The sequence below is a fragment of the Tamandua tetradactyla genome, chromosome 7 (genome assembly GCF_023851605.1).
Source record: "Tamandua tetradactyla isolate mTamTet1 chromosome 7, mTamTet1.pri, whole genome shotgun sequence".
In the NCBI taxonomy this organism is placed as follows: Eukaryota; Metazoa; Chordata; class Mammalia; order Pilosa; family Myrmecophagidae; genus Tamandua; species Tamandua tetradactyla.
Window position 1 is genome coordinate 134,465,076 of NC_135333.1, and position 27,680 is coordinate 134,492,755.

Consider the following 27,680-nt stretch of genomic DNA (forward strand, 5'->3'; position numbering starts at 1 on the left):
GAGCATGAAATTTAAAATATTGATTTACCAGTTTATGGTTTTGATTGTTGACAGAGGGGTAAAACTGATTTTGGGGGTAGAATTTTCTACTTTTACAACCTTCTAAGAACACTCTCACTTGAAAAGCAGTTTACAGTTTCAGTTCAACTTTACATCCATTACTTCACTTGATGAAATAAATATATCATGTGATAGTGTATTGTGCAGCACCAAAGCTCAGTAGGTATAAGCTACCTGCCCAAATTCACGAAGGCAGAAAACAGTTGGAGCAGAGATTCAAATCCAGCTCATGACTCCACAAATACCATGCTCAAGTGACTTAAAGATGCACAAGTGACTTAAAATTGGCTCCTGGTTGCACTTAAGTTAGGGTCCAAACTTTAAGGTACGGATATTCCTTCATGACCTGGCCCCTGCATATTTCTTTAACCTCATCTCTTCCTTGCCATCTAACATTAGTAATCTTGAAATCTCTGTATGCTGGAATACTTTCCTTTTACCTGCCTCGCTTATATGCATCATTCAAATCTTTGCCTACTCATCACTTCTTTTGATAAGCACCCCATGATCTGTCCCCATTTCCATCCAGCATGCACCCCTTCCACTCAATGTGTGGGTTGATATGCCAGCTTGGAGCTCCCATGGCACTCTTCCAGGAAGGATATGTGCAAGTAACGGTGCCCCAGTGGTCTTAGAAAAATGAGGCATTCATTTCTTCTCCAGAGTGACCAGGAAGAGACTAAAGGTGTCCTGACCATCTGTTCCAGTGGTATCCTAGGGAGACATCAAAAATAGGCCCTGTGGTAGTAAGGAAGGCACACTGATGCACTGTCACCACCCAGTACCCTCCATTCTCTATACCCAAAAGGCCAATGTAATTTTGAGCCACAAGATGAGCAAGGACTTGATTTTCTTTTATTCAAATTCCCGAGTAGGCTGCTCTGGAAACCTGGGAAAGCTCTTCTCTCACCTTCTGGACATCCCACTTCAATATCAGACAGATGTGAGCAATTAGAGATGTTCAAAGAACAATAAACGTAATTAAAGAGCCGGCAGGACTGATCTTTAACTCCAGGTAATTGCTCTCTGAGGACACTGTGCCTTTCTTGAGTGTGAGAACAAAAATAAAGCGTTTATGAAGCTGCAGGCTAGTGCTTTTTTTTCTTTCTTTCTTTTCTTTTCTGCCTTCTCCTAAAACTGCCCACCCCCCTCCCCATGGGCCTTTTTGGAGGAGTGGTCAAGTGGGAGGAGGGTATAAGGGCCCTCTTCCTCATTCACAAATGAAGGGTTGTACAAGTTCGTTTGAAGACTGGAAGCTGGAGCATGAAGATTATCCACTAAGAACACTTCTTTCTGCTCAACCCTCTCTAATCGGCTTGGATTTACACCCTCCTGAGTACCAAGAGAAGCAGATAATAAGTGATTTAAATTTTCCAAGAGATGACTGCATTTAGTACAGTTTTAGATTTTCTTTGGGAAAATATAGGTTACAAGATTTAGTGATTCCATATCGACTAACTTCTGTTACCACCTTTAAGCAGTCTTCTTGAGTTACTCAACAGGTCACCTTGGCCCCAAATAAATTCCCATAATACAATATGGGAGACCAAAGAGCAAAAGATGCACAAGTGACTTAAAATTGGCTCCTGGTTGCACTTTAGTTAAGGTCCAAATTTTAAGGTATGGATATTCCTTCATGACCTGGCCCCTGCATACTTCTTTGACCGCATCTCTTCCTTGCCATCTAATATTAGTAATCTTGAAATCTCTGTATGCTGGAATACTTTACATGTTTCCTTTTACCTGCCTCACTTATATGCATCATTCAAATCTTTGCCTACTCATCACTTCTTTTGATAAGTACCCCATGATCTGTCCCCATTTCCATCCAGCATCCACCCCTTCCATTCAATGTGTGGGTTGATATGCCAGCTTGGAGCTCCCATAGCACTCCTTATATCATTGACCATAGGGATTACTATACAGAATTATTGTTTATTTAGTAGTCTTTCACTCTAGATTATAAGCACCATGAATACAGGGACCATGTCTCTCTCCCTCCCTCCATGTTGGTGTGTGTATCTATCTCTCTATGTATATAGATAGATAAAAACTTCTACAGTTATCTTTCTCTCTCTATATATGAAACCACTGTATTGGTATCTAGAACAATTTCTGGCAAACTGTGATAGTTGCTCAGTAAATATCTGCTGAATGAAAGAATGAATCAGACTAACAGCCTTTCCAACCCACTATTCTGTTTCTGGAAGTAGCCCAATTTTATTTTTATTTTCTATGAAATTTAACAAACCGTTATAGTACTACACTAAGCATTTTTATGAATATTAATCATTTACCCTTTACAACAGCCCCATCACGTAGGTACTACTATTACCCATAATCTTCAGAGAAGGGAAAAAGAAGCACAAGAGATGTTAAATATAACTGACCCATGGTCATGCAGCTGCTAACTGGCCTTGAATCCATTTAAAGTTGGCCAGCACGGCCTATCTCCTGGTTGTGATGAGCTTCAACTAAATGCGAAACAATATATACTTGAACATTCCAGGCTCACAGGAATAGTCAACTGTGAAATTTATGATGTCCTAAACTTGGCTCACATCCCCCTCAGATTTATGATTGGCTTTCCTCCCAAAACTCCCAGATTTCCCAACTGGCGCTCCTCATGCATCCTATATCCTCCTTCTCTCAGAATCAGAGTTTCACTTCCTCCTGCCTTCTGGAGACTCAGCTGCTGGAAGTAGTGGGTATAAATACAAATGGATCATATTCATTTTGAAAATTAAAATCACAATTTCCTACTTGGTTTCTGATACCTCTTTGGTTTCGATGTGAACAATGTACTCAGATAACTAACTACAATAACCTTTAGGTCTTTTTCTGAATCTTAGCTGATAGCCCAGCTTATAACTTTGTAAGAATATGTGAACTGTTTTCTTAAAAAAAATTTCTATTTTTGGCTGCCTTCAGGAAAACTAATCTTCAGCCATATTATTATTATTATATAGCAAGGTATCTCTTTAAATGCAGTTTCCATCCTTTCTCCCTTCTTTCCTCCCTTCCTCACTCATTCATTCATTCATTCATTTGTTCAGTAGTTATCCAGCACTATGCTAGATGCAGGGAATACAACTTTTACCCTTGAGGAGCTTATAGTCAGCCTCTTTCCCAGCTAAAAAAACAGTTTCTCTATTATCATGTAACTTAAAAATTTCTATGCATGTGGATATTTTAAAACTTTTTGTAAGAAAATAAACTATCTATTGATTCTTCTTTTTCCATATTTATATTGGCCCTCTCGAGAGGCTAGAATATATGCTGCATAGAGGTGAGTATCTTTATGTTGGTTTGAATAAGTAAACAAAAAAATTAGTACAAAAATACGCGACAAGATGATCTACAATATTAAGTCAAAATATATAATCGGCTGTTACAGTTGTGAGTTAATCCCTGCAGAGAACAAAAATGAGAAGTAAAGCAACATTTTACAGCAAGATGGATATATTAGAAATTCACTATTGGATGGTTTGCAAAATGGCCCTTGCATCTGAATAATCAATATAATTTATTGATTCTCTCTGAATTCATTAAAGCAATAAAGCATATAAAATAATTATTTATGCTGAGGACATGGTCTTCAGTAATACAACAAAAAACCAGAATTCCTAGGCTGATAGTTAATAACACATACATTCATTTTCATACCTCTTGTCCTTTTTAATATGTATCTAAGGAAAGACAGTGGTTATTATTTTGTTTTCCCATCTTAAATTTCTCATATAATGTAGTGTATCATTGAGGATTATGTGACAAGTACATTTTTCTTTCAGGATCCTCATTCACAGTTAAGAATGCTACAAGGATATTTCAGTCAGCATGAACAATGTTTCCAATTTAACTTGTTCTAGAGAATGTATCATTTGCAGCTAATTCCTGACATAACATTTAGAAATAGCTCAGAGTGAAAATCCATTATTGGTTTTTGCCACATTTAAAAGCCAAATGCAAATGAAAACCATGGCAATATTATATTTTACTTTTAGATCATGCATTTCCATTCCTTTTCCAGAAAAATAGGTTTGGTGTAGATTGTAAGCTTGAAATGTCATTTTCTGTTTAAAATACAAGGCAGAAAGGTCTCAGGGAGAAGAGAGCATATGCTAATATCTGTCATGACCCTATGCTTATAAATCTGTCTTCAAATGGGGTTGCCATGTTCTCTGAGTCACATATTATAATAGCGTTGTTTTCTGCTCACCAACATAGCTCAGATGTGTCTTTTACATTCTATAAGCTTTCATTATGCATGACTTACATTATATTTTTCCAAACTGAACAGACTCACTGAACTTGGTTATGCATTTTCTTGCAAATGGGCAGATTTTCACATATGTACCTTCCCACATGAACTAAGTATATACAATGCCTCCAATTTAATATATGAATTAAAGGGACTCCATAAATTAATAAAATACTTATAAATTTACATTAAAATATAACATTTATACTATTACATAAAGAAAACCATAGTTAGTGATGATTTGTATAATTGTCCTTTGGCAATAGTCATAAAATGGAGAAATTCGAAACGATGGAATAAACCTTGAAATTTGGGCAATGTACGTGGCTTTTTAAGTGTTAAAGTTTTAATGGGAAAACTTTAAAACAAATTTAAGTGTGTTGCATGGAAACAGGGACAAGGCTGCAAGCCTCCTGAAAACTTAAGCGGAAACAGAACAAACCAGGGCCGAGGCTCCGAAGTTTCAGGAAGTAGTTTTAGTGTCTATGACCACAGGGCTCAGCCGAGTAGCCTCTGAAAATCTGAGCCCCGAACAAAAGGCTAATGTCAGTTTTTATAGATGGAATGACACGTTAAAGACAAGGTAAAGGATTGGCTGGTTTAGATCGGGAAGGGCGCGGAGCTGGGTTTACAGAAGCGGATGAGCTGTTGGGGGGGAGGGGGCTTCACAGGGACTTCTCTTACCCTGCCCATTGACCCTCCTCAGGCCTGGGAGATTTTTCACACAGGGAATAGCCCAAGGAAACAGGGTCTGCCTGCTGCAACAGGAAGTGGCTTTAACAAACAGGGGCTGCCTGCAACAAGTGGACCTTCCAAAAGGGAATTATTTTAACAAAATCTAACAGGTTTGAGAAGTCAAGGACTATGTAGACAAGAAGTGTGCCAAAATATACAACTAGCATAAAAAATATATAGAGACATCTACAAGTGTCTTCCACTTAGGATTTAACAAATACTTACTTCAGGTTGACTAAGAATTTCTGATACTGAGTGCGGCTGAGGGAAAGAGTGAAGGCACCATCAGACAGAGACTGCCTCTCCGAGGAGCCAGTCTTACCTTTGGGGAGTGTGTTCCTGGCAGAACAAGCATATCAATCTCAAAAGTACGTTAAAAGCATATGTAAGATTTCATGAGAATCAAGATGGTGGAGGAGGGAGTTCCAAGACTCAGTTTGTCCTCCAGTGCAGCTGTCCTCCAGTGCAGCTGTCCTCCAGTGCAACTGTCCTCCAGTGAAGCTGTCCTCCAGTGCAGCTCCAGTGCAGACAGGAACTGTCAGAAACAATTGTGTCAGACCACAATTGTTTCAGATTACAAGAACAACATTGTATGCTGACCCAAGTAAGAGTGGAAGGAAGAGATTGATACAACTGTGGGGAAGAATTATGAGTACAAATCTCCGCACTACAGAGGCTGTTGGCCATCCCCCAGCCTCATGGCAGTCTGCCTTGGGATTCAGTCTCTGGCTAGAAATAAAAGTCCTCTTTCCCAGGACACAGTGACTGAGAAGTAGAATGGGGAACTGTGGTGTATACATGTGACCAAATATCGTGCTGCTCAGAAAGGAACGAAGTTGTAAGGCATGCAATGTTGTGAATAAACCTGTGAGACATTATACGATGCAAAATAAGCCAGAAACAAAGGAGCAAATATTGTATGGTCTCATTTACAAAATACTTATAAGAAAACTGGGGCTTAGACTGCAAGCTCTTTATAGTCACATTTAGCCCAGAGCAGTAACTGTTATTTCTAGATATTGAGAGGCTGTGCTGCATATGTACAACCTAGTATTTCCCTGGAACTTTGGGTACCTGTGTGACACCTAAGGCTCAGAGTAGTTCTGCAGGCCTGAAAGTCAACAGTGCTACAAAGAACTGTTGAAGAGATTAGGCTTCAATTGGAGATAAGAATGAAGCAGATCAGGTTGGGACTAAGGTAAATCAGAATACAAGGGTAAGGAAGACATTGTATTTTAGAACTTCACCTACTCTATGAGACCAAAGGAAGAGAGGCTTATTTTGTCCAGAACCTAAATTTTCATAGCACATAATCTAACTCAACCTGTATGGATAGATCATTTAAACACAAGGAGCCCAGAATGAGAATAAGGGCTTGTAATTCAGTATAGCTTAATTTAACGCCCAGATATATCCCAGAGTATGTTGAGCAGATAATTAAAAAGTATTGGCAAAGTCTCCTGAGGGAGGGGAGAAAAAACATGGAACTATTAAACTTTACCATCAGGAAAACCCCTGATACTGCCTCAAACATCAGGAACTCCCAAGTCAATTGGCCAAACCCTTGATCTTGAGGCTTGTTCTTGTGAAGCTTATTTATGTAGTGGAGAAACTTAATCTACCTATAGTTATGCCTAAGAGTTTCTTCCAGAGGATCTCTTTTGTTGCTCAGATGTTGTCTCTCTCTCTCTAGGCCCAACTCTGTAAGTAAAATCATTACCCTCCCTCCTACCCCACAGGACATGACATTGGGCTGAAAGTCTCCCTGGCAATGTGGGATATGACTTCAAGGAACGAACCTGACCCTGGCACTGTGGGATCAGTAGTGCTATTCTGACCAAAATGGGGAAAAGAATTGTAATAAATATGGTATCAGTGGCTGAGAGAGTTCAAATAGAGTCATGAGGGTACTCCGGAGGCTACTCTTATGCAAGATTCAGCTAGACATTGCTACCTATCATAGTTTGCCAAACCTCAATGAAAATCATTCCTGCCAACCCTCAAAAACACCTAAGGCTTTATCTGAGATTCTACAAAGGTTCCACGCTCTATGATTACTTTCCAGAAACCTATAACCTCCAGATGGATTCCTAGGCCAGATAAGTCCTGAAACCCAGAGGGGCCAGCCTCTCCAGAACACCAGCTATTTCCATCCCCCATCCCATAGTATTGACAGCCCCTTCCATCATAAAGAAGTAAGAATGGGGCATAGCCCAAATACCCCTAAAGATTGGAAGAAAGATCAAAGGAGAACGTGGAGTTATACAGAGAAGATAGGATTTAACAAATGAGTATGATTGCTGAATCATCACATTGATATTTCTTTTAGTCTCCAGCATCTTGAAGCAGCTAGAAGGAAAAACCTAAAATTGTGGAATTGTAACCCATACAAACTCTGAAATTTGTACTACAACTAATTATTGTGGTGTGCTTTGAGATTTATTGCTTTTTTGTATATATGTTATTTTCACACACACACACACACACACACACACACACACACGTCCTCTTCCCAAAAAACATGGGGGATGTGGCCAAACACTAAGCATGGCTTTTGATTAGCAAATCCTGAATGTTAGATCTTGGCTCTGAGGGAAGCTACAATTTCAACCTGCCTCAAAGTGGCTGGCAGCATCTGTTTCAACCACACCCCTGAGGAGGCAAATCAGTTGAGACTTTTAGGCATGGTACCCCTTGGAATTGTGGGAAACAGTCTGCTGAACAGCACCATCTGCTGGGCAGACCAGGAAGGCACAGGTCCAGATTCAGGGAACAAAGACAAGTGTGGCATTCTTCCAGGTCTCCTCCCCAGGTACTCTGGAACTAACCTATGCCCCATCTGTGGGCCCCTGGCCCTGTTCTGATTGGGATATACTGACTTAGGAAAATCCTGCCTGGGGTGACCCTCCTCTCAGAATTTTTCCTCCAGGCACATGCAGGTAGAAACAAAAAGAGTGTTAAAAAAAAAAACTACAAATGCAAATAAAAAACAAACAGAACAGATCAATATTGCCAGAGAAGGAAGACGGGAAAGGAAGCATTCTCCTGGGGGTGAAACAATTGCACAAATACTGCAGTCTCAAAAACTGTACTGCATATCCAGGGCAAGAATCAGATGAATAAGAGCTGAAAAAAATCTGATCAGTTAAACATGAGATAATCTAAAGGTCTAGAATAAGTTGAACCAAATGTCAAAGAAGAGTTGGAACACAAAGCCAGTCAGTGAGAAAACCTTAGGTAGAGGGAGAAACTGACTTCCAGAGTGAACTCATCAAGACAATCAGATGCCTAGACACCAGCAAAAATTACAAGCCGTACTAAGAAACAGGAAAATATGACCCAGTTAAAGGAACAAATGAAAACTTCAGAGGAGGGAGAATTTGGGGCAACTAATCAAAGACATTGAAACAAACTTCCTAAATCAATTCTAGGAGGTGAAGGAAAATATTGCTGAAGAGATAAAGGATTTTAAGAACACAATGTGTGAACACAAAGAAGAATTTGAAAGTCTAAAAAGAAACATAACTGAACTGATGGGGATGAATGGCACAATAGAAGAGATTAAAAATATACTAGATGGTGTGTGATTATGGTGGAAAGGGGAAGTTTAGAGTCATGTATGTCACCAGAAGGAAAGTTGGAGGTTGCAACATTAGTATGTATAACACAGTGAATCTTATGAAGGAAAATGTCTGTGATTGACTATACAAAAACACAAAAGTTCTTTCATGAACTAGAGCAAATATATAACTCTATTATAAGTTAATTAAGGGAACAGAATAATAGGAATAATCAAGTAGGGAAAAATGTATTTATTGCAAACTATAAACTATAGTTAACAGTAATATTTTTATATTCTTTTGTCAGCAGTAACAAATGTACCACACAATACTACAGGTCAATAATGAGGAGAATGAGGACTATGGGAGGATTTGAGTTTTCTTTTTAATTCTTTTCCGGGATAATGAAAATGTTCTAAAATTGATCATGGGGATGTATACACAACTATGTGATGATACTGTGAGTCAGTGACTGTATACTTTGGATAGTTTGTATGGTGTGTGAATATAACTAAAAAAATTACATTAAAATTTTTTAAAAAGTTGACAAAAATACACTAGAGGCACACAACAGAAGATTTCAACAAGCAGAAGGAAAAATCGGTAAGCAAGAAGACAGGACAGTTGAAATCTTACAGACAGAAGAAGAGAGAGAAAAGAACGGGAAACAATTGAGCAGGGTCTCAGGAATTTGAATGATAGCACAAAGCACACAAACATACACATCATGAGTGTCACAGGGGAGAACAAAAGGGAAAGAGGCAGAAAGAATATCTGAGGAACAGTGGCTGAAAATTTCCCAGCTCTTACAAAAGATGTAAGTATAGATGTCCAAGAAGTATAATGTCCCCCAAGCAGAATAAATCCTAATGAACCTGCTCTGAGACACATACTAATCAGAATGTCAAATGCCAAAGATAAAGAGAGATTCCCAAAAGCAGCAAGAGAACAGCAGTTTGTCATATGCAAGGGAAATGCAATAAGGCTAAGTGCCAATTTCTCATCAGAAACCATGGAGGCGAGAAGGCAGTGGTATAATATACTTAAGAGACTGAGAGAGAGAAACTGTCAGGCCAAAATTCTTTTTCTGGTAGAATTGTCCTTCAAAAATGAGGGAGAATTTAAAATATTCACAGATAAACTGAAAGTGGGAGAGAGTGTCAATAAGAATCCAGCCCTAGATAAGTAAAAAAAAAAAAAAAAAGGATTAATGAACAAATAATAGGGGGCAAGGAATAAAATAAATTGGGTAAATGGAAATAATAGTGGTCAATGAGAGAGGGGGGTAAGCGGTATGGAATATGTGAGTTTTTTTTCTTTTTTCTTTTTATTTCTTTTTCTGGAGTGATGCAAATATTGTAAAAACAATCATGGTGATGAATATACATCTATGTGATGATATTGTGAGCCATTAATTGCACACCATGTATGGACTGTATGTGTGTGAAGATTTGCCAACAAAAAGAAAATATATATATATATATATATATATATATATATATATATATATATATATATATATATATATATATAAAAGAATCTGGCTCTACAAGAAATACTAAAGGGCTGAAAGGAAAAGAGAGGAGAGAGAGGCTTGGAGGATAATGTAGAAATGAAGTATATCAGCAAGAGTAACTAAAAGGGTAAAAAGAGAGACAAAAATAATATGACAATATTAAGGGAGAAATTGATGTCTCTACAATAATAGCTGGAGACTTCAATACACCACTCTTTGAATAAGTTGAACCAAATGTCAAAGAAGAGCTGCAGCACAAAGCCAATCAACAAGAAAAACCTCAGGCAAGAGAGAGAAACTGATCTCCAAAGTGAGCTCATCAAGATAATCAGATGCTTAGACACCAGCAAAAATTACAAGCCATACTAAGAAACAGGAAGATATGTCCCACACAAAGGAACAAATTAAAACTTCAGAGGAGATAGAATTTGGGGATACTAATTAAAGATGAGAACGTGAATAATATGATAAGTGAACTGGACCTAAGAAACACATACAGAACATTGCAGCCAAAACCAGCAGGATATACATTCTTCTCAAGTGTCCATGGACCATTCACCAGAATAGACCATAAGATGGGTCACAAATCAAGTTTCAATAAATTAAAAAATAATGAAATTATACAAAACACTTTCTCTACCATAAGGGAATGAAGATGGAAATCAATACCAGAAGGAGAACTGGAAAATTAAAAAACATATGGAGGTTAAACATCATACTCTTAAACTAAATCAGTGGGTCAGTGAAGATATTGCAAGAGAAGTCAGTAAATATCTCTAGACAAATGAAAACGAGACCACAACATATCAAAATTTATGGGATCCAGTGAAGGCAGTGCTGAAAGGGAAATTTATAGCCTTGAACACCTACATTAAAAAAGAAGAAACAGCTAAATCAAAGCCCTCCCTACACCTGGAGGAACTAAAAAATGAACAGCAAACTAATATCAAAGCAAATTGAGGGTTAGAAATAACAAAGATTAAAGCAGAAATAAATCAAATTGAGAATAAAAAATCAATAGAAACAACAAAACTAAAAGTTGGCCATTTGAGAAGATAAATAAAATTCACAAACCCTTAGCTAGACTGACAAAGAAAAAAAGAAGATGCAAATAAATAAAATCAGAAACGAGAGGGGGCACATTACTTCCGACCCCACAGAAATAAAAAGGATCATAAGAGGATATTATGAATGACTACATGCCAACAAATTAGACAACTTAGATGAAATAGACTGATTCCTAGAAACACATAAACAGCCTACACGGACTCTAGAAGAAATAGAAGAAATCAACAGACCAAATACAAGTAAACAGATCGAATCAGTCATCAAAACTCTCCCAGCAACAATAACAGCAAAAAGCCCAGGACCAGATTCACAGGTAAATTCACAGGTTTCACAGCTTAATTCTACCAATCATTCCAAGAAGAATTAATACCAATCCTGCTCATAACTTCCACAAAATTGAAGAGGGAACACTTTCTAACTCATTCTATGAGGCCAACATCAACCTAATACCAATCCAGATAAAGTTAATATAGGAACTCTTGCCCAGCTGGAATCAAGGAGGGTGTTGAAGAGAAGAAGGTTCCACTATGCCAGAAATCCCTAAGAAAAAATGAAGGAATTTTGCCGAACCGGAGATCAAGTGCTCGAGAAAGAAATTTGCCCAAAAGATGCTTCGAAAAGCAAGGAGGAAGCTTATTTATGAAAAAGCTAAGCACTATCACAAGGAATAAAGGCAAATGTACAGAAGCAAGATTGAAATGGCTAGAATGGCAAGAAAAGCTCGCAACTTCTATGTACCCGTGTAACACAAATTGGCATTTGTCATCAGAATCAGAGGTATCTATGGTGTGAACCCTAAGGTCCGAAAAGTGTTGTAGTTTCTTCGCCTTCACCAAATCTTTAATGACACCTTTGTTAAGCTCAGCAAGGCCTCAATTAACATGCTGGAACCACAGAACCGTATATTGCATGGGGCTACCAGAACCTGTAGTCAGTGAATGAACCGATCTGTAAGTGTGATGGCAAAATCAGTGAGAAGCGGGTTGCCTTGAAAGATAACTTCTTGATTGCATGATTTCTTGGTAAATATGGAATTGTCAGCATGGAGGACTTTATTTATGAGATTTATACTGTTGGGAAATGATTCAAAGAAGCAAACATCTTTCTGTGGTCCTTTACATTATCTTCTCCCAGAGGTGGAGTGAAGAAAAAGACCACCCATTTTGTGGAAGGGGGAGATGCTGGCAACAGGGAAGACCAGATCAATAGGTTTATTAGAAGGATGAACTATGTGTCTATTAAGATTATTTTTGTGATCTTGTCAATTAATCAACAGTGATTGCTTTCAATGCAAAAAAAAAAAAAGATACTACAGGAAAAGAAAATTAGAGACCAATTTCTCTAATGAATATAGGTGTAAACATCCTTAACAAAATACTTGCAAACTGAACCCAACAGTACATGTAAGAATTATATACCATAATCAACTGGGTTTTATCCCAGGTATGAAAAATGGGTCAAAACAAGAAAATCAATTAATCACATTAACAAACTGGAGAGGAGAAACCAAATGACCATCTAAAAAAAGGATCCCTATTTCATACCTTATAAAAAATTAACCCAAATTGAATCAAAGACCTAAATATAAGAGTCATGACCATTAAACACCTAGAGGAAAATGTAGGGAGGCATCTTCAGGAACTTTTAGGCAACGGTTTCTTAGACTTTATACCCAAAGCACAAGCAATGAAAGAGAAAATAGATAATGGAACCTCCTCAAAATTCAATACATTTTTGCCTACTCAGTGGGAGAGAATTTTGGAAACCTCATATCTAACAAAGGTTTATTATCTAGAATAAAGAAAGAAATCCTACCACTCAACAATAAAAAGATAAACAACCCAATTTTAAAATGGGCAAAAGACTTGAACAGACATTTTTCAAAAGAGGAAATACAAATGGCTAAAAAGCACATGAAAAGATGCTCAACATCACTATTTATTAGGAAAATGCACATCAAAACCACAATGAGATATCATTTCACACTTACTTGAATGGCAGCTATTAAAAACAAAACAAAAACAGAAAACTACAAGTGTTGGAGAGGATGTGGAGAAATAGGAACACTTATTCATGGCTGGTGAGAATGTAAAATGGTGCAGCTGCTGTGGAACACAGTTTGACGGTTCCTCAGGAAGCTCAGTGTAGAACTGCCATATCATCTGTTAATTCCATGAGTAGGTAGGTACACACCCAGAAGAACTCACAGGAGGGGTGCAAACAGCTATTCGCAAACTAATGTTCATAGTGGTGTTATTCACGATTGTCAGAGGAGGAAGCAACTGAATGTCTGTCAATCAATGAAAGGATAAATAAAATGTGGAATACACATATGATGGGATACTATTTAGTTGTAAGAAGGAATGAAGTCCTGCTGTATACAACAACCTGGATGAACCTAGAGGATGTTGAGTGAAATAAGTCAGACAAAAAAGGACGGTATTTCACTGATATGATCTCATTATGATGGGTCAACTCCTGGAGTTAGATCTAGAACATAGGTTAGTCAGGAGAGAGAATGAGGGCAGAGAATGGGAAACTAATTCTTAATTTGTGCAGAATTTTTAATTAGTTTTATTGTAAATGTTTGGAGATGGATAGAGGTGATGGTTGCACATTGTCAAGTGTACTTGACTGAGCTGAGTTATTTATGTGATTGTGATTGAAAGGAGAAGTTTAGGGTCATGTATTTCACCAGAAGAAAAACTAAAGGATAAAACATGGGACTGCATGACACAGTGAACCTTGTTTGGATGACTGTGATTGGCGATACAAATGTAAGAACGTTCTTGCACGAGCTAGAACAAATGTATGTCAGTACTGTGAGTTAAAAATAGAGTGGCATATGGGAAAAATATTCCTATTGCAAACTACAGACTATAGTTAACAGTAATATTTCAATATTCTTTCTTATATTGTAAGAAAGGTACTACACCAATGATGTGTCAATAACAAGGGGGTATAAAGGGCATGAGGTTTTTCTTTTTGGAGCAGTGAAAATCTTCTAAAATTGATTATGGTGATATCCAACTCTGTAAATAAACTGCAAGCCATAAATTGTACACTTTGGATGAACTGCACAGTGTGTGAATATATCTCAATAAAACTGTTTCTAAAAATAAACCACCAGGGTGTGTGAGGCTAGTTCAGTGGTAGAATTCTCAACTGCCATGCGGGAGACCCAGGTTCGATTCCCAGTCCTAGCACTTCCCAAACAAACAAATAAAAGAAACCAACAAAAACCAAGCAAAAAACAAAAAATTCAACAGATGGTTCTGCAATAATGGGATACTCACATGGAAAAAGAATGAAATGTGACCCTGCCATACAGCATAATAAAAAACAGTGACCACATGCTAAAAGAGCCAAACAAAATTTTCTTTACAAATTAATATATCTATTAAGTAAGGTGTCTATATATTTTGCCCTGACTGTATATACCTATCTCTCTATATATGTTTCTATATATATGTGTGTGTGTGTGTGTGTATATATATATATATATATATATATACATGTATACACACACATTCATATTGAAAATGCATGAATAAAGAAACGGTACTTCTATAGAGAAAACTGGGGAGAAATTTCTTACATGTTTTCGATATAAGCCAGCAGTAGCTAGGAGTGGCTGTATAACCTATATCCTGAAAACATATGGTTATTTTTTCTCTTAGTAAATGCCTTGTCCTTATCTTCTCCTGGACTCTCTTTCTGCCAGCGTCTCATATTCCGTCACCCCAGTGGACTGGGCAAGGTGAGAAGGGCTGTCTCACGTGTCACAAGTCCACATTGCAGTTTGGAAATGCACATAGAATCCTGATGAAAGAGAAGCCTGCTTCTTTGTATGGAGGGGACTCTGCAGGTGTTGAGAAGAAAGGGCACAGAGCTGGGACACCTGGGGACTCAGCACCAACGCTATACTGCTCTTGTACTCTCTGGCCGTCTCTACCAGGTCCAAGTAATTTATTTGCGTGGATATTAAGCTCGAAATGTCAGCGCACACCATGCCTTCTCATTTCCTAACCACAGGGGCTTACAGATCAGACGCTTGCTCAACCTGCCACTTGTTGCTGGGCCACTTTCTGTCCTATAGAGCATCAGGACTGCTGCACTGTTTCTTTGATGAGTACTTAGGTGTTGTCCTTCATCGCTCAAGAAAGCTGGCCTTTGGAAGGCTGTGACACCAGCCACTCTTCATCAATGATTCCTTTGTGGCAGATACCGGCATCTAACTTTAGAATGTTAAGTTTCTGTGCTAGGAAGGAGACTATGAGCCTGAAATTGAACACAATGGCTAAGTCAATGAAATCTCCAGCCTGTCCTACTGAACAGACTTCTAACCTGTTTCCCTTATCTTCACCAATCCAGAGTACCAACCAATCCTAAAGCAAAAACAAAAATATTTTTTCATTTGCACATCCATTCTTTAGTTGACAATTATCTACAATATTTACTGAATATCTTCCATGAATCAAACACATGTCTTACAAGTGTCAACGCTGTCCGGTTGTGCTCACAGTCTAGTCAGTGAGGGGAGAATCAGGTAGGTGACTGTAGTGGACAAGCAACTTTTTTAAAACCAAATTAGTAGGCATTTCTTCTTTTCACTTTAATAGTGCTTGGGTTTACCTTGAGGAAACCTGTCTCCTCGCCTTCTGAACCCACACGTATGGGTGGAGCTGATCCCCCCTGAAGCCTAGGGCGGGAGTGTGTGGTTCTAGCCCTTGTCACTCAGAGCTCTATATCCCTTGGGCATGGAGGTGACTGGTGCAGGGCTGGATGATGAATCCCCTTAGGCACAGGCAGATTCCACTCTGGGCCTTATGTTGAAATTGTCAGGAAGAAAGAGTAGCTCTTTCTGCTACAGTTTTAGCTGAGAGGGTGTAGGGCCACTGTGGTGGTTAGAGTCAGTTGTCAGCTTGGTCAGGTGAAGATACCAAGTTCTGTTGCTGTGGACATGAGCCAATGGTACGTGAATCTCATCTGTTGCTGATTATATTTGCAGTCGGCTAGGAGGCATGCCTGCTACAATGAATGACTTTGACTTAATTGGCTGTGCTTAAATGAGAGAGCTCAACGTAGCACAACCCAAGCAGCTCAGTATGCCTCATCTCAGCATTCGTAGCTCAGTCCGGGCCTTTGGAGATGCAGAAAGAAATCACCCCAGGGAAAGTTGTTGGAACCCAGAGGCCTGGAAAGAAGCCATCAGAGATAACCCTGAGCCTTCCCACATAAGAAAGAACCTCAGTTGAAAGCTAACTGCCTTTCCTCTGAAGAACTGTACATTAACTAAATAAATCACCTTCTATTGAAAGCCAGTCCATCTCTGGTGTGTTGCATTCTGGCAGCTGGCAAACTACAGCAGCCACCACAGGGAGAGGGTCTGCTTGGGAATGAGGGTGGGAGGGAGGGAGGGGAGAGAGTCTAAAGTCTGAGGTTGGGCTGGAGAGAGGGGAGAGAAGGAGAAAGGGGAAAGAGGAGGATAACTAGTCAAAATCTAGTATAAGGGCAGTGATACAAGTGTACTAACAAACCTCAAAATGAGCACTGGTGCTGAAGAGGAAGCAACTAACTCTGCCTGGAGCAGGCTGTGGAAATGCCATTCCTCCTTGCACCTCTGCTCCCCCCTCACATGCCATGCTCCCTCCACACACAGACACAGAAGAACTACTCTGTTCTCATCTGTGAGCTCACAGACAGCAGAGAACCTGACTTGGTCATATAATATCTCCTAGTGCTTGGCACTACTTCTGTTAGATTGGCTATATATCATGCCTTCCATACAATTTCATGAATGTCTACTACTTACCCTGCCCTAGACTGAACACAAGCAGTTCTGACAGGAGTGGAACATAGAATACTGTTTTTGCCCTTTAGGAATTCACAAAGAACTGACTTTCAGAAGGAAACCTAGGGTGGGCCACGGTAGCTCAGCAGGTAGGATTCTTACCTGCCATGCAGGAGACCCAGGTTTGATTCCTGGTGCCTGCCCATGCAAAAAAGAAAAAAAAAAAGGAAACCTAAAATAACTTGTTCTTCTTTCTCATTTTTCCCTCTACCTCTCCGTGTCCTTTTCCCCCTCCCCCAGCTGTTTGGTTAACGCCAACTCTTCCATGATGGTTTAGCACAAATGTTCCTATGTTATTTATCGGGAAGACTTGCCAGATTAGTCAGGTTCCCTGTCTATGTTCTCAAAAACACCTTGTATTTCTCCTTCATATAAATTCAGTGGTTCTCAAATGGAGGGATTCTTCCCTCCATCCTTGGGGCATCTGACAGTATCTGGAGATTGTTTTGATTGTCATGACTGGTTGAGGCTGAGGGATGCTGATGGATCTATTGGAGAGAGGCCACGGATGCTGCTGCACCCTACAACCAAGAGGACAGTTCTCTCTCACACAGAATTGCCAGGTCCCAAATGTCCATAGTGCTGAGGGGGGAAATCCAGACATAAATCATCAGTTTGGAGCTACTGATGTATTCTTGTCACTACTTGATTAATGTATTTTCCCCTCTATACTATAAGTGGCATAAGAGCAGGGACTAAATCTATTTTGCACCATTATATTCCCTAAGAACCTAACACCTAAGTATTAGGGGTCTAATAATCATTTGTTGAATGTTGTCATATAGGTAATGTCAAATTTACTCTCTGAAACAGAAAACAGAACTCAAGTTCTCTTTCTTTATTGCAAATATGCATAATAGCATGCAAAATTTAATTTTCAGCATCATTGATCATTTTCTACAAACAAAAAGTTCTGGGTTGCATGAGTGTATTTTGGTTTAATTGAAGGGTCTACATTCCATATGAAAATAGTTGTCTTAACATATTAATATAGCCTTGAGGGGTGTATAGCTCTGGCTGTAGCAGTCCCTCTCAGAGCTGACAAGCCTTAATGATACAAAGCCTATGAAGCCAAATATGCAATGAGCAGCATTTCATGGGGCTTTCAGAGTGGCAGCATCAAAATATCCTCAAAGTAAATGATAATACAGGCTTGGATTTTACAGGGCCATGTCTTCAATATTAATAGTTCAAAAGCCTACAAATAGAACCTTTGAGTCATAATATTTACTTTAGAGTTTAACTCAAGGGAACATTTAGATGTGATTTTTATATTGAAATCAATTTTTGGAGGAGTTAAAATGTAAAAATATTGGGAAAGGACATGCTCAATTACTAAATGGAATCTAAAACAATGGACCAAAATACACTACTTTATAAAAATAAATAGGAATTCATTTATAGTTCAAGATCATATCCTTGGATATAGTCCAACACTTTGGACCTTTTTTCATATAGAGATGGTTACCTTCTCCATCGGGCAGTGAATTATTTAAATACACTTAGAGCCTTCATTGGAAAGCACGCTAAAACATTCATCTACTATTTTTCTATGTTGAAATTTTGTATGAAAATTGCCTCAAGGGTCTAGTTTCAAATGATACAAGTTTAATTTTGACTTAAAAGAAAAATGTTCTTTCCTGAAAATCCCTGAGCCTCTGGTTTTACTCTATTAAATTCAGGCTACAGTTTATGGATCTTCAGGCACTTTTACCTTTTGTTTCTTTTTTCAGCAATTACAATGATCAAGGTCCATTTTGTTAGGTACTGAAGAGGATATAAACAACTCAGAATTCCTGTCCCCAAATCCCAATCAGAGGTTTCCTGGGATAATTTTTTCTAGCCTCAAGGTACTTAAAATCTTGTGAGGGGGGGAAAACAGGAACTTCAGAGCTCAATTTGTACAAACCCGTTTTTTAGTGAAAGAATGAATCTCGTTTGGCTTAAGAAAAGTCAAGGCTTTGATAAGAAAAGTCTTAGAGAAGTTGTTTGAAAACACATGAAAAATCAGTATCCTTCCAGCTTCTCTTAAGACAATACATTCAAAGCTTAGTTTTTCTAAATTATGAGATGGCAAAGTCCATGAAACTTTTAAATGGAGAAGCTTCTAAATGTTTTGGTTACTCTCTTATGAATCACAAAGTATTCTGTATTTCATCATACTTTTAGGGCCTTAAAGGATACTTTCAAACAGATGAAAGCCTCTGTTGAAAGAGAATGTCTTTTAGACTTTTACTAAGGTTACCTACAGAGAAGAAAAGGCCAAAAAGCATTCCTGAAAAACACCAAATCTCCATGTAGATTGGCTTTGTCTACTGAGATAACTTGGGGAATAATAGATAAGAAAACTAAAGCTTTCTATTATTAGACTGATAGTAAGATAATTAGAAAAGCTAGAATTTCCATGGCATGGATTTCATTAAAAAAAATCATTGGAGCTAGTGCAACTTCTTATTCATTTTTGTTCCTGCATGGTATCTCTTATACATTATAACTTTTTAATAAGTATATGTTCATTGGCTTTGCCTATTGCTCTGATATAGATGATATTATAGGTGGTGTTGAAATAGACATGAAAACTTTTTGATGAGAAAAATGAGCATCACCTGTACCCCCCAATTTTTATGACAATAATAGCAATACTGAAGACATATACAGTGTATCACTGATTTTGTTAATTGTTTTCATCTATTTAAAAAACATCTAGAAGAGGCCGCATTTTTCTCTTTCCCTCTCTCTTTTTTAAAATACAAGGCCATCTATCTACAGTGGTGTATGGCATGGTTGTCCCACCATGTGAGCCAGCTGATTCAGAAAGTTTTTCTATGCAGAGGATTGTCATAAGGTGTGTGTGGTGGTTTGAAGCTGCATGGACCCCAGAAAAGCATGCTGTTAAATTTAACCCATTCCTGTGGGTGCGAATCCAAGGTAAGTAGAACCTTTTGATGAGGCTACTTTGGTTAAGATGTGATACGCTTCAATTTGGATGGGTCTTAATCGTATTGCTGGAGTCCTTTATAAGCAGAATGAAATTTAGATACAAAGAGAAAAAGCCAGAGGGAGTAAGAAGCTGAAATGGAACCTGGAAGAAAAGGAAGAAGCCAGGAGACGCCACCATGTGCCTTGCCATGTGACAGAGGAGCCAAGGATCACCGGCAGCCAGGCTCAGAATGCCAATTCTGAAGGGAGAAAGCATCACCTTGATGATGTCTTGATGTGGACATTTTCCCAGTCTCAAAACAGTAAGCAAATAAATTCTCATTGTCTAATCAGACCCATTTCACAGTATTTTCTGGAGTAGCCTAGGAAAACTAAAATTATGAGTGTTTTAATGGAATGAACAAGTATTAATACTGAATATGTTGCATGGGCTGGCTAAGTATTTTACATGTATTATTTTATTTAATTCTTCTCTAGTCTTTCAAGGTAGGTATTCTTTCCCACAGAAACTCCAAGTGAAACATGATATACTCTGCACTGTGACAGGGAGGTGTACATGCTGAGAGCATTGTATCTTGGTGGGCTGTCTCAAGACAGCACTAAATTCCTGCGGACTTTATCATGGTTCTCATTCCAGCCATCTGCCTTGCATCTGCCTGCCTTGCAGGTCTAGAAACTTGCTCTGTTAGCACACCAAGAGGGGCTCCACTTCTTAGAAGGGACTCAAATTACTTCTAAGTAAAATGAGGGGACTCATAACTGAGGGGATTGATATATATAAAATGAGACTGATGTATGATGAGAAATTGTTATCACAGAAACAAGAATACTTGTTGAAAGCAGAACTACATGGGAGGCAAAATATAATCAGAAGGCACTAGGAGAACAGGAAATGAAAATGGGAGGAGTTCTAGCTATTGGGGTGGAAATGCCATCGTAATAGAAGCCCTTGAAGCCCTCTAACAACAACTTGACTCTATCTTTATGTTTAGGGAGGTCTAGTGAGTGGGCTTGGAATATTCGAAGATCATTCGAAGATGTCTCACCTTAATGGATGGTGCCAATATTTAGAGCTGTGACCCTCTTTTTTTTTTTTTTTTTTTTTACTGTACTTCCAATGAGGACCAAACCCATTCTGATGAACATTTTCCTTACTGATTTATATTAAAACATTTGGTCATGTTACAGTCAATTCTTTTTAGGAAGTTATTTGGTCTCATGTTGAGGAAGGAGTTCTCAACCTTCTTTGGGTCATAAACTACTTTCAGAATGTTTTGAAAGATAAAGACTTTTTCTCCAGAAAAAATGCACACCCACAAACACCAGTACATATATAACTTCCAGGCACTTCAAGATTCCTAGAACCATACCTGAATCCAAGGTTAAAACATTGCTTAAGGTAACTGTGCATAGTCCTGCCCTGATCCATGAAGTATCAGTGCAATTCTCAGAGTTAGTTCATGGAGGAATTTAATCCTTAACAATTGGCTTCAAAACCATTTATAAATTAGAAAACTGAAGGTCAGGGAAGGTAAGTGACTTGCCCAAAGGCTATTAAAGGGAAGGATAGAAAATCAACTAGCATTGACAGTGGATACAAGAATACTTGTAATTTTTAAGATCATCCTTTAAAAATGAAAATTGTATCATAGATTCAAAAAGAACAAACAAACAAGGAAGTGGGTGTAGAGAAAGGAGAAGAGGAATGTTTTACAACTAACTTCTGAATACATGAAGATGGACACTTTTTTTGTTTTGATTGGAAAAAACATGGATTTGGTTACCACTACCTCCATTTTACAGAAGAGTAGAAATTACCTGAGGTTTTATAACTTGCTCAGATTTTCTCGGCCACATGTGACACAGCTAGAACTGGACCTAGGAAAGTGTGCTCCAGAGGCTGCACTCAACTCCACTCTGCCACACAACCTCCGGTCACGGCCGAAGTAGCCTTGGCTTCATTCATAGCTATTAGCAGAGTCTTTTTCAGAAGCTGCCAGTGATGGTCAAACTATACACTTCAGCATATTTGAGAGGATTATTTGGAAGGAACCCTGAACCTTCAGGTTCAAGAGAGTCAGAAGACCAGAGTAACCCTCAGATGCATGTGATTCATTTGCTTTCATTCAGCTTCTCAGATAGATGTGTAGTGGTTTGTTTGACTTAATAAATGGTCCATCTTGGCATTTTTTCTTTTGTGTTGTGTTATATTTCATTAGGCAACAAAGGCTTCTTTCGTCTTCTTCTGGTAATAAGTAGTGATTAATCATAATCACCTGTCACATTTAATTTAACATTCATTCCATGAAAAGATTTTCCACCCGCTCCAAGGTGAAATTTACATTTTAATGTCCATAGATAAAGAAGTATAGCAGTATGTATTACTTTTTTTCCTACTATGAAAACCATTTTCGGGAATTTAGACTGTTAAGTAATCATTCCTTTTATGAGACTAGCTCTAAAGATACATATAAATTTTGAAATCTATAGTATTACTTAGCAATTTTAGTGTTTTACTTTTTCGCAGCCAATCATGGAAGACTTGCTTTTATAGCTTTCTCTGCAGAGTCATCTTAATTACCAGGAAATTCCTTTACAAATGGCTTTCCATTGACAGTGCTGCAGCTGGAATCTAAAGTTGATTTTATTGTAAATGACGAAAAATTGCTCTTCCTGCGACATCGATTTAGAGAATCAGGACTGCAGATGAATGACGGTCTTTTACTTTCGAAAAATGGAAACTTACCACAATCTTCCCTCCTAACACAGTTTATCCCAAAGAGATTTAATAAAGACAACAATTTATATTCTCAGGATCCTAAACAATTTTTGAAGGTGAAAGGAATCGTACAAGTTATCAAATTCAATCCACACAACTGCCTGACAAATAAGATGAGTTTTACCCAATTTATAGACATAGTAACAAAGACTAGAAGCCCTATCTGTGGGTGGTCATTTATATTTTTTCAGCCACACGCAACTTCCAATGTCACACCCTTGCCCTTGTGCTTCAAAGTCACGTGGGTGGGAGGGTTCTCTGGCCTGAATGACAGGGCTTTCTTTTTAGTTTTTCTTCACAGCATTTATGATTACCTGGCATTTTATTATCATTTGGTTGCTATCCACCTCATCAAAAAAAATCTAAGCTCCATGACAGCAAAACATCTGCGGCTTTGAATTGCATCTGACTCGTAGTAAGACTCAACAAATACTTGTTAAATGAAGTCTCAAATTTAATCTTAAACATCCTTCCAACAGTTATCTTTTGCTCCCTGCTGTAGCCATGTTTGCCTTAACTGGAATTTTATTAAATTAAATATCTTAATGTCCTTAAGGTAGACGATTTCTTAAGCTAGATAAGAAACCATAAACGATAAAGTTATAACTACATTAAAATTAAGGGCTGCTATTTAATAAAATGCCGCCTATAAAGAAACTGGAAATCCAAGACATGAATTAAGAGAAGAAAATTGTCACACATACAAGCAACAAAGGATCGGTATCCAGAATACATTAGGAACTCTTAAAAATCAAAAAAGTAAAATAAATACAAGTAACCCACTGAAAAAAATAATGGTCAAAGATATCAATGAGTATTTTAAAGAAGAGGAAATATACATGGCTAATAATGACCAATAAAAATAAGATCAGATATTCAACCTCTTTGTCAGGAAAATTCAAATAAAAAATCCACATGGAGACAGTAATTTAGATTGATGAAAAAAAAAAACCTCAAACTTTTGACAATCACAATTATTGGTAATACTGGAGCAATGGGAGTTAATAAACTGATAATGGGCATCATCAGTATGTGGGACAGTCTGGCCTGACCCAGCACAGTGGAAGAGATGTCCACCCAGCAATTCCATGGCATAGTACGAGAGACTCTAGCACGGGTGTAACAAGAGACAGTATAAGGAAATGAAATGGAGCATTGTTTGTAAACAACCAAAATGTATATTGATGGGGAATGGGAACTATAAAGAAAAGCAGATGAATGATAAATTTAAAAATTCGGGGTGGGGGCGGTGCGATGGTGGCTCAGTGGCAGAGTTCTCACCTGCCATGCTGGAGACCTGGGTTCAATTCCCGGTGCCTGCCCATGCGAAAAAACAAAACAAAAAACAGAAACAAAACTCACGATGGTGTTAAATCTGGGGAGAAAAACGGATCTAATTTCCTTGAGGAAAGTATAGGGTAGTACAGGGTCATCGATATTCTATATTTTAAGTGGGGTGGCAGGCGTGTGGAGGTCTTATTCTGTAAAACACATCTATTCTTCATGTCCTTATTTAACACATGTATAATATATATTAAAAATTAAATAAACTAGTTCTTATGCAAGACCCCCAAAATACAGCTTAATTAAAATTCATTCATCTCATTCCCAAACATTTTGTTAAGAATTTCACATTGCTCTCCTTGCTACAAGAGCTTTTTTTTTTAATTACAAAAGATGATGAAGAGTTAAAGAAAATAATGTACTCAATTTAGAGGTCTCAGTTTTTTATTTTGTCTATTAAAAACTTGGAGTCCTCTGGGAATCAATTTTCATTAAGACTGGAATCCTCCACTGATTCCACAAGTCTGCCCACTCTTGCTCAGCCCCATTATAGATTTCCCAGTGTAAAAAGAGTCTATCATATGATAATGTAGGAGAGAGAGAAATGGAAGGTCATAAAAAACTAGAGTATAAAACATCACGTTTCAGGGCATAACTGGGACAGATAACTAACCAAGCAAAATTCTGCTATAATAAATTACTAGGACTGCCTAAAAGAGTCAGCTACATAAATCACAATTTCACTAGAAGTGCTGCAAAATCCATGCTGGCTACCAAATACACTGTGAACAGTAAAAAATCTTTTGGATGCTGTCAACCAAGACTCCATATCATACATGTAAAGTTGAGGGCCATTTAGATCTATGCCGTAGGCTTATATACACAACTAAGAAGAGTTACTTTTTCCCTCAGGGTGTGAATATAATTGTAGGTATATTTTTGGTGTGGCTGGAGGTTGACATGTGGGTGAGATGTTCGAAAATGGGGGAGCAAAGGGTTAACAAAAATGTCATAACCACTAAGAAATGCTGTATTTTACATTTTATTCCACCACGGGGAGCAGATTATTTGGGAGGCACTGACAACGTGACACACAACTGTTTTAGGCACATTTTCAAATATATCATTTATTTAGACCTTAGTATCGCATTCCTGATAGGTACTACTTTTCCCATTTTATGTACGAAAATAAAAAAGAGAGTGAGATTAAATAACTTGCCCAGGGTTACAACGCCAGTCAGTGAAAGTGATCGAATTCAACCTCATTCTTCTGATTCAAAGTCCAGTTCTACAGCCACTATACTCTTTCTTTCTTCGTGCCTTAAAATACAATTTCATATGAGAGTCAAAACAATTAAAGCACCAAGAACTAATCAGCCAAGTCTTTGCTCCTACCCACAAATTTAAGGACTTTTCTTATCCTTTTGGCTATTCTGCTGCTCACTGATTAGTTCTTAGTTCTTACTAAGATGGACCAAGGAAAGAAACTATGGAACAGAATGTGTCAATTTAAGTCCTGCTTCAAAATTCAGATCATCATGTCTAAGGTGATTCTTAGGATCTTGTTAACATCTCAGCCTTATATATTACAGTTTTATTTATAACACTTATAAAGTGCATGCAGTGTAATGCTGGCCCAAAGCATGGGCTTGGGCATGAGACTGCCTGGGTATAAATCTAGAGGTAACATTTATAGCTCTGTTTCCTGTGGAATTTTACATAATCTCTTTGTGTCTTAGTTTCTTTGTAATACAGGGATAATACCTTATAGGATGGTTGTGAGGATTAAATGACATAATGTAAATAAAGCACTTAGTAGGTCCTGACACATAGTAAGAGCCTATGAAAGCTCTTAGTATTATAAGGTGTTCAGTATTACTATTAGTAGCATATATTACATATGTGCAATATAATACTTTACATGTGTGTAAAGTATATGATATATATATATAATATATATATATATAATATATATATATATAATATATATATATATATATATATATATATATATATATAAAATATATATATATATATATCATACATAAACCAGGTGCCATAGGAGGGAACACAGAGGCAAGGCGTCTGTGCAGAAAAGGTTCTGGAAGAGGCTGAGCTTGAGCTGGGTTTCAAGGAGTGAGCAAGATTAGATATATGAAGGTGTGTGTTCTGTGGGAGAGAGAGGCATTCCAAGCAAGTGGGAAGGTCTCTGTGAAAGCACATGGAGTAAGGCAGCATGATGTGTACGGTAGATTAGGGTGGGTGGCTGGGGGTGAGACATCAGCCTCAAGGAACCTACCTGAGTGCAGTGGTAGGAAAGGAGATCAAATTGAGATGGTCTATAAGGGACTGAGTAATAAGTGGAAAATGACTCAGGTAGTATATTAGGGTTCGCTAGAGGAATATAACTGATAGGATATATATATACACATACATACATGCACACATACATTCGTACATACATACACAGAAATTCTGTAGGGTAGGCCACAAATTGGGAACTCTGATGAAGGTTTTGATGAATTCTCCAGGAGGTACTGGCTGGCTGAAGTAGAGACAGAAATTCTTCTTTCCGACTACAGGACTTGGTTCTCCCATTAAGGCCTTTAACTGATTGGATGATTCTTCACTCGTTGCTGAAGGTAACCTCCTCTGTTGTTTGTAGATGGAATCAGCTATAGATGCAACCAACTGACTAATGATTTAAATCCATGAAAAACCCTCACAGTAACAAGGCAAGTGTTTGCTTGACTAAACAACTGGACACCAGAACGGAGCCAAGTTAGCACATGAAATTAACCATCACAGGTAGTGAGGCTATTAAGAACTTAATTATTCCAGGAATTAGAGAGAACCATAGAGAAGACTGAGAAATAATCCAGCATAAAATGTCTCCTTGAACTGTGACCAAATTCATATTTAATTAAAAAATTATTTTTTGCATTTTCTAGTGTGAAAGTCTAAAATTTCAGAGACTAAAGTTGTAGAAAACATCTGCAACAAAAATCCTCATTGCCATTTTTCTGTTAAAAATTATCACACAGGAGAATGAACAAAAACTGTCTGACACATATGAGGAACTGAATGAATTTATTCCAAGCACAGTTTCACCAGTAGAATTAAAATAGAATCTGAGACAAACTCTAAAGAGATAGAATTAAACAACAGTTCTTACGTCTACCATATCCTGAATAACCTCATGTTTGCACCCTATATCTTTCCACATACCTACACTTCTCTCTGGAATGCGCTCTTCCCTTATTTCTTTTTGACCTGCTATTTTTCTACTTGGCTTTTAAAATTCAGCTGAAGGGGTACTTCCTCTGGGAAGTCTTCTCTGACCCTCCACCTTGCTTTAGGAGCTTGTCCTCTTGTTCACAGAGCAATCTTATGCAAACTTCCATCTCAGCACATACCGCATTGTATTATAAGCATTGATATTATTTGTACAACTGATAAACTAAGAGGTCCTTGAAGGCATGGAGCATGGTTATTTAGAACAGAAACCACATTTTTACCCTACATCTCCAATCTCCAGTGCAGTGCTTAACACATGGCAGAAAATAAATGCTCCTAGAGTGACATCAGCCAAGCATACATTGAAAAATAAATTATCCATCCTT

The 27,680-nt window shown here is 37.9% G+C and overlaps 1 protein-coding gene and 1 pseudogene across 7 annotated transcripts in view; one reads left to right on the forward strand and one right to left on the reverse strand.

Annotated features, from left to right (window-relative positions):
- Positions 1–27,680, reverse strand: part of GRIP1 (glutamate receptor interacting protein 1) — a 733,183-nt gene that overhangs the window by 239,392 nt on the left and 466,111 nt on the right. The gene's annotated exons all lie outside the window — the stretch shown is intronic.
- Positions 11,794–12,479, forward strand: LOC143690329 (large ribosomal subunit protein uL30 pseudogene; annotated as a pseudogene).